Consider the following 13,349-nt stretch of genomic DNA (forward strand, 5'->3'; position numbering starts at 1 on the left):
GAATTTCTCAGCCCAATGTATTTCTGTACTTCCAGTTGCTGAGTCATACTTGATGTTCTGCCTTAACTTCCTTTTAGCTGCATCCTATTCTGCCTAATTTTCATAAGTGAACAATAGGGCTTCCATGGGCATAGTGGGTAAATACCTTGGTCATTGTAGTAGAATGATAGACTAGTTATACTGCATCAACAGACATCAGCCATGCTGATTTGATTTGATCTCAGTTGCAAAGTGAATGTTAAATGTACTGTGACGAATGCAGGAGGGCAGTTGGTGCCTGTAGAAATATATTTATCCAGTGTTGAATTAGTGCCTTGGAGATACATCAAGGTTGTGGGCAAAGAGTAAAAGGCAAGAGCCTGCAATACATTGGGGTAAATTAGAATTATTTTCCTAGAACTCTATCCTCTGTTCAAACATCTGCATATATAAGCAATGGGGGTTGTGTATGTTAAAGACCTTATGTTGACTTCTAATCTTGTTCATATGATCATAAACAGTGTAAGAAAATTTGGCCCATAGTGTGTTTCATCTTGTCCCAATATTAATTAGTATTAACTTTGTCTTGGTTGACAGTAAAGTATACTGCTTTGTTATATTGAAATTGCTGCTGTAGGTTTTTAATTTGATTATAGGTTGCAAGATTTTACGAAGTGAGACCCACAACCTTATTCTGGGTCACCATTAGCCTCGTTTTGCCACTTAGAGTTGACAACTGACAGTGGACCATAGCACCTTAGCTCAAGGACAGTGAGATGGCCCCTTTGGGACTAGAGTACGGTTTCATGGCAGCCTGCTGGCATTTATCCAAATGGCCATCTTTTGGCATAAGCCTAGATTTTCTGATCATACTGATTGGACTTTAAACAGACTACCGCGAACATGACAATTGAAAAATCTAATCTAGTGGATTGTAGCCATTGAGGGAGTAGTGTCAGAGGAGGCTTTATGCTGCTCAGTTTTGCACTTCAGTGAATTTTGGAGTAGATGCCAGAAGTGGGAAACTTGTGTGTTATTAACTGGATCGCATTCTGGCTTGGCACTAATCAAGAATCGAATCTAGATATTCAATGCCACACTTGGCATTAGAAATAATGAATGATAAATGTACAAGTCTTAACATTCCACTGGAGCATGTTACTCTCATGTGCCACCTCAGCAAGATAACCATAGCTTTCTAATGTTCAATCCAAACCAAATATCTTCCAAACAGTCCTAAAGATCCTCTGAATAAATTAGAAAAATTAACAATATTTTCAGTTAAAATTAACTTTTCCAATAGAAATGACATGCTAGTATGGATTATAAGTATAACAGCACTCAGTTTCTACCTCTGGCCGTTCTTGAGCTTAATTCTTTCCCTAAACCCCTCTGTCTCAGTTTTATCTCTTAAGGTGCTCCTTTTTAAAATGTGCTGCTTTAATCAAGCTTTTGGTCTTAATTTCCTACGTGGTTTGGTGTCTTTTTTTGTAATGCTGCTTGGGATTTAGTGACACAAAAGATTGTGAAACTTGAAAATTCTCATTAATTGAACTTCATATGTTCTATGGATACTTATATCACAGTAAGGGCACTATAAACCAATACGTGTATCCAGATTGGCTATTCAACCCTGGTGAATCATGTCTCAAACGTGTACTTGGCCTCCATTCCAACATTAACTACACTTTGAATATTCTTCATTAGTTGTAATATACTTAATATGTGCTAAGTGCTTTACAACTAGAGGTTTTCAATAACATTCAGGAGTGGGAGCACTGTCTTTTTCTGAGGTTGAGATCAACTGTGCACTGTTGCTGCCCTGGCTGAAGTCTTCTGCTTCAAAATTCAGAAGTCTGGTTGCAAAATCAAGATTTGGATATGAGCTAATGACCAGAAAACAGTTTTAAGAGTGGCCCAGTTTTGCAGTAATGACAGCAAAACTTTTGGCATTTGGTCACAAGTTGACAAACTTCTGGAGTCTGCACCTGTAATGCTGAAACCCGGAAGTTGCTTCAGCCGTGATCCTACATTTTCCTCGATTTGTATGCTGTTGAACCATCCCATCCAGACTGCAATCATGGAAATCAATGGCATTAGCAAGTATTTCTGCTTCCATGCTATTGGTCACTGTTTAAAAAGTTGCACCTTGCTGAATGAGGTTTAGCTGGGGTTTTTAACAGCATATTAGCTTCACAATTACTGCTAAATGCCCTTAAAGCTAATATGTTTATGGAATGTCAGATTTCTTTCATTTTTAAAGATTCTTGACATTTTTGTTAGCATTTTTGCTATCTGGAAACACAATCCTTCACTTCTAAATACTTACTAGTTTCCTGTTGTGATTACATAAATTTGATTACATACCAGGTTGCTAATATCTCTGCTGCTTCACACCAAAATATCCCCTTGACTTGATGCCAGATTTAACTGCTGTGACAGGAAAGGGAGAAACCATGCCATGGATTGCTTGACCTGTGGGCAGCTTTCTTTGAGGTCAGCAATGAAGGTCCTTGTTTGGCTACTGCCACCATAGAGCTTCATATGCAGATGATCCACATGTGTGCTCTCAATGGACACTTGGAAATGGAGTTCCAGGTCATTGACTCCTCCTGAAGTATAAGAAAATGGGCCTTTCACTAAACATCTGGAAAGCTACAGTCCTCTTCCAACCAACTCCCACAGCTAAAAACCTCACCCTGCCAATTTAAGATCAACTGGGAGACCCTAGAAAATGTGGATGATTTTCAGTATTTTGAGAGTCTTCACACAGAGAAGTGGTGAAATTCTTCATCGCCCCAATGTGCCAGCTCAGCCTTCAGCTGACTTTAGGAAAAGTGTTTGAACCAGAATCTCAAACTTGAGACGCAAGATCATCATTTACAGGGCAGCAGTCTACAGGCATCTCAAACTACCAGTTCCTTTGCAAGATCATTTAAATCCAATGGCATTAAAGGTGGTCCAACGGCACTGTCCTCTCCCAAGCCACCCATGCCCAGCATTGAGGTGCTTTCCACTCAAGACCAGCTCTGCTGGGTGGGACATGTTTTTTGTATGCCTGACATCAGATGACCCCCCACCCACCCCCCCCCCCCCCGAAGCAGTTGCTGCTCTACTTGGAGTTCAGTTGTGGTAGAAGATGCCCAGGACAGTGGAAGTGCCTTAGGGATGTCCTCAAAAACATCCCTGAAGAGGTCAAACATACCTGCCAGCTCTCTTGTGACAGACCAAAATGAAGGTTTGTTCATAAGGACAATGAGCACAATCAGAACTTACACTAATTTGACTAAGGAGTAAATTCTTGTTAATTGAATTTTCAGCACACAACTGATTATCCAATTATTTTTCTTTTCACCTGACTCCATAATGCATCTCACCATAGTGTGCAAATGACCTTTTGTAAAAGGTATTACTAAATTTTATTACCACATTCCACAGTACTCCATAGCACTACTTCCAAAATATTTAAGCGTCCCAAAAATGTTGGTGAGTGCTGCACTCTGAGCAATGTGACAAGTTAAATTTCAGCATTGATGTTCAACACATCCAGATTACATAAGATATTAAATTCAGAAAGTTTACATTGCAGAAAAGTTTTAAAGACACATTGGGTTAATGCATTGCTTGAATATTTGAAAGATTTTCTCTTGTGACAAATATTGTAAACAGTACGACTTGGGTCACCCCCAGACTAAGTGCTAAGGGAACAAATGTCACTTATACAAGAATCTTTTTATGTACTAGGTGGCCCCACAGAAAGTAGCTGCATGATATCTCAGTATAAACAAGAAGCAAAAAACTGAACATGCTAAAAATCTGTTTCCAGCATTTGTTTTTCAATCAGTTTAGGCAGCATCTGTGGAGAATAGGTGGGAACCAAGCAGCAGTGCAGAAAAGCAGAGACCAAAACATGCAGGGGAAAATTAAAATGATTTCAGATTGCAATTGACAGAAGGAAGAGCAGCAGAACCCAAGGGTTTTAAGGTAAGTATTTTGGTTAATCTATATAATTCCTCCAATCTTGCATGTTTTGTATTTTTAGCAACTGATCAATTAGTTGAAGAATGAGAGCTGTGAGGTAAGGGAGTGTGAGCAACTGGAAAAAGTAAAAATACCTAAAGCAATGTCAACTTTGAGGGAAGGAGCTGATGGATGAGTGGTTTATTTCTAGATTGGATCAGAGAAGTTTATTTCTAAACAGTAGCTTGCTAGTATAGAACTTGAATCTGAAAATAGACATGTTGCCAAAGCTTTTCATTTTACTCATCACGACAAGCACAAGAATGCAAAATTTCAAATTATCATAGTAATTTATACTAAAGGAGAAATGGATGCTGATTGGGTACAGACTATACTCAACCAGCTTGCACTTCAAAATCCAAAACAAATTTTTACTGTTAGATGTGATTCCAAATTGGACAGCACTTGAACAATTCTGAATGCACTAATACTACACTGTCAATTTAAAAGAATCCATCAAGCTTGTAACATGGTCATTTACACTTGTTAGAAGCAATATACATACATGCACAGGGACCCATTATTTGCAAAGGAATATGCTCACCCCTTGTGCCTTTTTTAAAAAAAAATTACCCAGGTTCTTACGGAGCCTTTAGTTTCCCCGTTGCTTTCCCCATAGCAACACTCAAGTATAGTCTGTACCCTACCTATTACGAACAACTAAAGAATCAGGCCTTTTGATATCAGCCAATCGATGGGATGTACGGTCTGTGTACCTGCCATTGCACTGGCACTGAAATTCATACACTTGCTCAATTGTGTGGTAGGCAGAACGTCTTTTTGGACTGACACCAGCTCCTCTAATGCTACCTTCTGGATCCCTATACCTGTATCAATCGTATTCATAACCCCCTGTCTCTAATCATGGCGTAAATCTGATTTTCCTGACCTAAGGGGATACGACTGCCTCCTAGAACAATGTCCTGTTAATTTTCTCCCTGATGCATCACTGTCCATAGCTTTAACCTCAACTCAACTTTGAGCTATAGTTCCTCAAGCTGCAGACACACATTACAGATGCATCTCTGTCTCAATTTCTGGTGATAGACTGTCCACTAATATTCATTACAAGCCTACCGACTCCCACAGATACCTCAACTACAGCTCCTCACACCTCGCTTCCTGTAAGGACTTAATCCTATTGTCTTAGTTACTGCGCCTCATCTGTTCTGATGATGCCACTTTCAAAAACAGTTCCTCTGACATGTCTTCCTTCTTCCTCAACCGAGGTTTTCCACCCACGGTAGTTGACAGGGCCCTCAGCCGTGTCCGGCCCATCTCCCGTGCATCCGCCCTCACACCTCCCTCCCAGAACCATGATAGTGTCCCCCTTGTCCTCACTTATCACCCCACCAGCCTCCGTATAGAAAAGGATCATCCTCTGCCATTTCCGCCAACTCCAGCATGATGCCACCACCAACCATATCTTCCCTTCATCCCCCCCGGTGGCATTCCACAGGGATCGTTCCCTCTGGGACGCCCTGGTCCACTCCTCCATCACCCACTACACCTCAACCCCCTCCCACGGCACCTTCCTATGCAACCGCAGAAGTTGCAACACCTGCCCCTTCACTTCCCCTCTCCTCACCGTCCAACAGCCCAAACACTCCTTTCAAGTGAAGCAGCATTTCACTTGCACTTCCCTCAATTTAGTCTACTGCATTCGTTGCTCCCAATGCGGTTTCCTCTACATTGGAGAGACCAAACGCAGACTGGGTGACTGCTTTGTGGAACACCTTCGGTCTGTCCACAACCATGACCCAGACCTCCCTGTCGCTTGCCATTTCAACACTCCACCCTGCTCTCATGCCCACATGTCCATCCTTGGCTTGCTGCATTGTTCCAGTGATGCTCAACGCAAACTGGAGGAACAGCACCTCATCTTCCGACTAGGCACTTTACAACCTTCCGGACTGAATATTGAGTTCAACAACTTTAGATCATGAACTCTCTCCTCCATCCCCACCCCCTTTCCGATCCCCCTTTTTTCCAATAATTTATATATTTTTCTTTTCCCACCTATTTCCATTATTTTTAAATGTATTTCCATCCATTGTTTTATCTCTATCTTTTAGCCTATTTCGATCGCTTCCACCCCCACTAGGGCTATCTGTACCTTACTCATCCTGCTTTCTACCCTTAATGTCACCTATTAGCACATTCCTTAGATAATATCACCATCTTCAACACCTCTTTGTCCTTTTGTCTAAGACATCTTTTGGCTATCTCCACCTATCACTGGCCCTCTATCCAGCTCTACCCGTCCCACCCCCCTCTTAAACCAGCTTATATTTCACCTCTTTATCTATTTTTCCTTAGTTCTGTTGAAGTCATATGGACTCAAAATGTTAACTGTGTTCCTCTCCGCAGATGCTGTCAGACCTGCTGAGTTTTTCCCGGGTATTTTTATTTTTATTTTTGTTTTGGATTTCCAGCATCCACAGTTTTTTGCTTTTACTACAGATGCAGTTGCTGTGGATCAAACTGGTGTATTAAATTTGTTTCCAGCCCCCTAATGTCTCCAATTTAGAATTCTCATGCTCCTGTTCAAACCTCTTCATAACCTAGCTAGTCCCTTCCTTTGTAGCCTCCTCCAATATGTAGCAGTCGATTCCTTTACCCCATCACTGATAGCCATGCTTTTAGCCATCTAGTGTCTAAACTTTGGCATTCCCTCCTTAAACTAACCAGCCTTTCCAATGTGCTCTCCTTTTAAACCCATCTCTGACCAAACTTTTAATCAGCCCTCTTAAGATTCTCTGCTTTCTTCACAGCATCCTTTTTTGCATGATTGTGCTTCTGTGAAGTGCCAGGGGACAATTTCCATGTTAAAGGAATGGTATAAATGCATATTGTTCATTGCTCCTTAAAGAATATACTTAAATCGTTTCTATCCAGCTGAATAGGTAGATAATGACCCAGTTGAATATCTCATTCAAATGGTGGCACCTACGACAAAATACAACAGCCATTCAACACTCGGAGCTGAATGTGCAAAGTGACAAATAACTGAGAGTTTGTATATAAGGGGACACCAGTGGACGTTCAGTGCCTATAGAATCTGGTCTTGGTGCAGTAAGGAAAACATAAGATACAGCTATATACAGGGATAAATTAAATTGTGACCTGTTAAAGACAGATACTTTTTCACTTTCTCAATGTTGCATTTCTAGGAGGAGGGGTGGGAGTTTAAAGCAATGGCATGTTCCGGGAGTATTATAAGTACTGGGAGGAGATTACAAAGATAGGAGGGGCAAGGCCAAGAAGGGATTTATCACAACTTTGAGAATTTCAAATTGAAAATTTTGGGAGCTAATGTTGATCAGCATGTATAAGGGTGATGGTTGAGCTGGACTTAATGGGGGATAGGATAAGGGAAGGAGAGTTCGTCATTTAAGCATTTGGTGGGAAAATTAGTTCAAAGATAAATTATGGGTTCTGCATTGTTGACTGACAGTATTCTGTGAGGAAGGGATTCTATAATTTTGTGGTTTGCAGGAACATTGATAACAGCAGTTTCAAATTGAAAAGGATCAGTAATACATCAAACTTCAATTAATGCTAGTTGCCCCATTTTCAGTCATTTCAATTTTAAATATGGTAGCAGTGGTGGTGACACCAACCTAACAACAAGTTGGTGCCATTGCTGGAACACCCACAGTGAGAAGATGGAAGAAGACCTGTTACTCGCAAGAATCTGAGAACTTATCTAGGAGGGAAGAGAATCGATTTATTTATGCCTCGATGCAGTCAGGTTTGTTGCCGATGATGTCCTCTTGAGACAGGGGAGACAAGATCTCTGCAGACTTCAAAACCGTCTTAAAAGTGTTCAATGCATGTTTCAGTCTGAAATTGGAACCTGGTATTCTATCAAGAGATTCAGTACACTAGGCGGGCCGAACTCGAGAGCTAAATCAGGCTATAATCTGTCACGACACAAAGGCTTTAGCTGACTGTTAGTTGGGTAGGCCCAAAAGCAGCAGCCCATTCAAAAGGCCACCATAATCGGTGAAATGGCAGGGAATCCTATAGCAGTCATCTTGAGATGTTTACGCTGCAGTGCAAAGTAGCAGCACAAATGGCAGGATTGGCCAGAAGGGGATGCAAAGTGTTTCCAGTGCAGAAAGAGGACAATTTAAGTGGTTCTGTAAGTCTAACAATTTCAATAGAGGAAGAAGGCAGAAATCCAAACTATTCAAGAAAATGGAAATAATGACGGACATGAAATTGCAGAGTTCCTCGGTGAATTAAATGGTATGATCAATACTATTGGTCAGTAACAATGGAAACTAAAGGTTTTAACACTGACTTTAAAATTGACACCAGAGCTGACGTTACAATAACTAGCTGATTATCTGTACTGGCTCCAAACAATACCCCTCTATCCATCAGACATTAAATGTCAAAGCCCAGGTGATTCTCCAGTAAAAGGTTGGATAATCACCACCCTTCACTACAAGCGATTATAGATTGTTGAGACTTGTTGTAGGGTGTTGATTACAGTTCGGTAGGTCTGAAAAAGTCTTCGCAGTCATACGTAGGTTAACTGTAAATCTTTATTGACTCTTAGAAATATATACAAATATACAGTAAAGGGTACAAGCTATGAACTGCCTCCATGTCCGCTGGTACACAAGGCTCTGTTCAGCACTCACCTGACCCTGGGTGCGGGTCATGTGCTGTCTTATATCACTGTGTGGTTGGTACTGTATTCAGTCCCACATTAATCGTATATCTGCCAGACCCTTATACTACAAGACCCTCCTAGCTTCAAAAAGAACGGAAAGATCCACAATCTTAAATCTGCCCAGGGTCTAGTAGATGGTGCCTCTATAATGAAGAATGAACCACTGCTCAATGAATAAACTTCACCAGCTGCTGTGGGATGAAAATCCATCAGTTCTACACATGACCTTGGAATTTCCTCCATGAACAGCATCCAGTTGTCTTACTGTAGATCATCATCTGCTTATTGCAGAATGCCCAGTTGTATACAGATATCTGCACTCATTAAAGATGTGGTTTGAAAGTAGACAACATGGAAGGAATTGTAGTATAATGAGATAATAATTATAGTAATTGTTGGTGATGTAGATCATGATGTAACTGACATCGGCTAGAGAATTTGTACAGCAGATGGAACAGTCTGTACTCGAGAGATGTCCCTATCCTGTAGCCTATCTTGTATACAGTGTTAATAAAATAGTTTGAAGTAACTTACCTGAGTCAGACCAGAGTTACTCATGGTAAAATAGACCACAAGATGAACACACTAAACAGGGACAGTTTTTGTATTTAGCAATGCAGATTTGCATTAGTTTTTTTTTCACTGGGTGTATGTAGGGTCACATGATCTAATTGGTGCCATTTTGGAAGGGTCACCACCAACTCTTCTGCTGGGCAATCTTCCTCTCACCGACCCTCCCACTGGCCAACCCCCAAGTCACTGCCGACCCTCTTGCTCCTGATCTTCCTACTCCCAGCCCTCCTACCTCTCCAGCTGCCGATCCTCCTGTTCGCCTCCTCTCCCACTCCTGATTTCTCCTGCTCGTCCCCTCTCCTCCTCCTGGCCCTCCTGTTGGCCGCCTCTCCCGCTCTCAACTCTCCCGCTAACTGCCTCTCCCACTCCCAACTCTCCCACTGGCCACCTCTCCTGCACCCGGCCCTGCCATAGGCCACTGGCCATCTCTCCTGGTCACTACTGACCCTCCCGATTGCCACCAACCCTCTTGCACTCCACACTTCCCGCTCATCACCAACCAATTCCTGGCTTCCTCTTCAGCTTGCGGCTTACCTCTGTGCCCCGCAACTCGAAGCTTCTCTCGCTCCCTCACTTGCTTCCTGACTCTCAATGCACATCTCCCTCGCTCACTGTGAAGATTTGGGAGAGGGAATGGCGAGTGGGAGGGTCGGCCAATAGGAGGATCGGCCGTGAGTGAGAGAGATGGCCAGCAGGAGGGTTGGGAAATACAGTCAGAGTCAAAGAACGGGAGAGACGGCAAGCCGGAAAGACAGCAAGCAGTACGGTGGCAACCAGGAGGGTCAGAGAACACAATCAGTGTCAGGGAGAGACGGCATGTGGTAGAGATAGCGAGCAGGAGGTAAATAAAAAGAGTTAGCATATTTCCTTTAAAATAAAATAAATATAAAAGTTATTTTGTTTATGAATAAAGTAATTTAGCAATATACAGTATTTAAACTTACAGGGCAAAATGTTTTAATGTTCTTTTTCTGACTAAAGTTTGTACATTGGTTGTAATAGGAAAATCTGATTTGCTTAACGTTTCTTCATTTAAAATTTGCATTTTTTCAGGAACACAACTACAATGTTAAATAAGGAATTACTGTATGCCCTGGCTGGTACCATGGAGACAATCTCTTTTAGAATACACATAGACCTGAGACTCAAGTATCAATTTGCCTTATTGGTAACAATACTGACTCCAGTTTCACTGTAGTTACAGTTGGTAACAGTCATTAATATGCTCAAGATATATAACAATTAAATGGGCAGTGTCTGAATGATAGAATATTTGCCTGAAGATGAGTCAGATCTTAGATTTGATCCCACCGGTGCTACTAACTGACCTCAATAGGGGTGACAGTACAGCCAATACAATTGACTTTGGCATCCCTGCAATAAGAGAAGAAATTCAGCCTAGATTTCTGCTGCTGACTGTCCCAAGCTGGACATGCTTCTGTATTTATAGTTGAAGACTGGATTCAACCTGGGTTCAGCTGTCATTACACACTATCAAATGGAATTAATGAATAATAGGTACCTGGATGAAATACTGGAAGATGTCTGCAGAATAGTACTGCAGCAGCAAGGATGCCACCCTCATCCATTATCCAAACACTAGCCTTTGCAGCTGGAACTATGGAGTGATCATCGTGCCTCATACACTCAATGTGCAGTCTCACACAGGAAGGTGAGGTTCTGGAGATACACAACTCGTGGGGAAACTAATATGATCTGATCCACTCCTATTTCCCATCTACGTGTTGCCCCTTGACAACATCATCTGAAGATACAATGTTGGATTCTACATGTTCATTGATACCAAGTTCTACCTCATCACCATCACTCTAAACCTCACCATTGACTATGTGTTATCAAGGCTGCTTGTCTTGGTTGAGGTGAAATTTCTAGGAAGACCAGAACGATTGTCTTAGTGACCAGGGAGATGAATGCAATTGACAGCTATGGAACAGGGCTTGTTGTGGGGATAAGCTGAACCAGACCGTTTAAAATCTTAGTTGAGCTTCTCTACATAGGGTTGGAATTTACGGTCACAAATTGGGCATCCTGCTCCCCCAACCCCTCCTTGTGCATGCCTAAAATACAGTGTGATCACATTAGGATGGCAATCCAATGTCATCATGCCATTCTCCAATATTACAGAAGGTGAGCAGGTGAGGACATTGGAATATTTCTCATCATTTGAATTAACCAATTAACAAGCTATTGAGCTTGTTAACAAGCCAATTGTTTACAAAGTTTCATTGCCACCTTCATTCTCCAGGTGTCAGATTGGAAAAAGTTTGGGAACACTTTATGCCAGATATGAGGAGGTGGCACATGGGCAGAAGAAAAGGCCTGCCAACAGGACCATGGCTGCATGTAGCAGCAAAGTCTGCTAAAGAAGGTTTGCATGTTTTATGATTTCATTTATTCATTGATTTGAGCCTGACAGAAAAAAATAAGGAGAGGTTGAGAGGCCAGGCATAACCTTCTCGCGGCATAACCTCTCGCACAGCAGAACCCTTCTCCCTGATGACATATTGACCTAGATTCCCAATTGGACACAGAGGCCCCCTTCACACCGTTGGCCACGTTCGCACCAGGAAGCTTCTAATTGGCTGTCTGATGCTTGATATGCTGTGGTGAGATGGCAGGGGTGGGAGCAACCTAACCACTCACTTGTTCTGCCTCTCTTAACCAGGTAAACCAGCCCACATGGCAAAGGCTGCTTACTGTCAGCCCTGTAATATTGCCTGCTACAGCCCTAACTGCAGCCCATTTGCTGCTAAGATCCTCATTTGTGGCTTTGTTACCTTTAGACTTATCAGGCTTTCCTGGCTGGCCTCTCACCTTCCTAAATTTGAGCTCATCCAAAACTCCACTGACAGTATTCTAACTCACACCAAACCCTATTCATCCATCATCCCTGTGCTCCCTCACCTATGTTGATTTCCAGTCCAGTCCACCAAGAAATTATAAGTTCCTATTCTCATCTTCAAATTCCTTCACAGCCTTAATCCCACCCCAACTAACCTTCTTCAGCCCCATAACCTCCAGGAACTCTGCATTCTTTCACTTTAGTATGTTCACTATCTGCTTCCTTTGCCCCACCCCTATTGGCAGCCTTGGTTTCACCCATCTGGATCTTAAACTCTCAAATTCCATACCCAATCCTCTTCACCACTCCACCTCTCAGATCCTTTAACTGTTCCTTAAGACCTCTTTGACCAAACCAAGCCTAAGCATTCCTTATTGAGCTTGGTATAAATTTTTGTCTGATTAATGTGCTTGGGGGGCAGAAAACAGGAAACCAAAGGCCAGTTAGCTTGACATCTGTCTGGGGAAGGTGTTAGAATCGATCATTAAGCAGGTTATGGCTGGGCGCTTGGAAGAGCTCAAGGTAATAGGGAAGAGTCAGCATGGTTTTGTCAAAGGGAAATAATGTTTAAAACCAATTTTTAGAATTCTTTGAAGGAGTAACATGTGCTGTGGATAAATAGGAGCCTGTAGACATGCTGTACTTGGATTTCCAGAAGGTACTTGATAAGATGCTACATCAAAGGTATTGTGGAAAATAAAAGCTCATTGTGCAGAGGGTAACATATTAGCAAGGATACAAGATTGGCTGGCTGCTGTAAAACAGAGAGTATGCATAAATGGGTCTTTCTCTGACTGGCAGGATGTGGTGAGGGGAGTACCGCAGAGACTCCCTGTCTCTGTGGTCTGTACTAGGACCTCAGCTTTTAACAATTTATAGAAATGACTTAGATGAGGGGAGTGAAGGCATGGTAGCTAAGTTTGAAGATGACACAAAGACAGGTAGGAAAGTAGGAAAGAAACAGTGTTAAGAGGGCATAAGGAGGTTGCCGAAGGATATAGATTGGCTGAGTGAGTGGGCAAAAATCTGGAGGATGGAATATAATGTAGGAAAATGTGAAGTTGTTCACTTTTGCAGGAAGAATAAAAAAGCAGAGCATTACTTAAATTGAGAATGGCTGCAGAATTCTGAGGTACAGAGAGATCTAGGTGGAATGCTATCCTTTATTACAAGAGGAATTGAACATAAAAGTAAGGATTTTATGCTTCAGTTATACAGGGCATTGGT

Source organism: Carcharodon carcharias, chromosome 6 (assembly GCF_017639515.1).
Source record: "Carcharodon carcharias isolate sCarCar2 chromosome 6, sCarCar2.pri, whole genome shotgun sequence".
In the NCBI taxonomy this organism is placed as follows: Eukaryota; Metazoa; Chordata; class Chondrichthyes; order Lamniformes; family Lamnidae; genus Carcharodon; species Carcharodon carcharias.